The sequence below is a fragment of the Penaeus monodon genome, chromosome 32 (genome assembly GCF_015228065.2).
Source record: "Penaeus monodon isolate SGIC_2016 chromosome 32, NSTDA_Pmon_1, whole genome shotgun sequence".
Lineage (NCBI taxonomy): Eukaryota > Metazoa > Arthropoda > Malacostraca > Decapoda > Penaeidae > Penaeus > Penaeus monodon.
The window spans coordinates 32,091,759-32,092,054 of NC_051417.1; the positions used below are offsets into that span (position 1 = coordinate 32,091,759).

General features: G+C 32.8%; 1 protein-coding gene across 1 annotated transcript in view; it reads right to left on the reverse strand.

Moving 5' to 3' along the window:
- The window catches only part of LOC119593641 (relaxin receptor 1-like), a gene marked incomplete in the record, with an annotated part of 42,684 nt that overhangs the window by 4,414 nt on the left and 37,974 nt on the right, over positions 1 to 296 (reverse strand).

Consider the following 296-nt stretch of genomic DNA (forward strand, 5'->3'; position numbering starts at 1 on the left):
AAAATGGGTGATAATTAGTAGCGTTTGCTGATGACAGCGCCTGAAGTTTTTTGCTTCTAAATATCCCTGACAACTAAGCTGTTTGACTGTTAGCCGACTTACTAATTTTTTCATATCTTATTTACCATTTTGATTTTTTTGTTATTGTTACTGCCTTTTGTGATCATAAACAAAGAAGTTTTTTCCTGTAGATTTCCGCATAATAAGTAATACCCAAGAGAAGAGATTTGAAACTAACAATGAAATGACTTTTTTATTCATGTTTTTTTTCTTTTGGCGGTATGTGGTGCCAACGC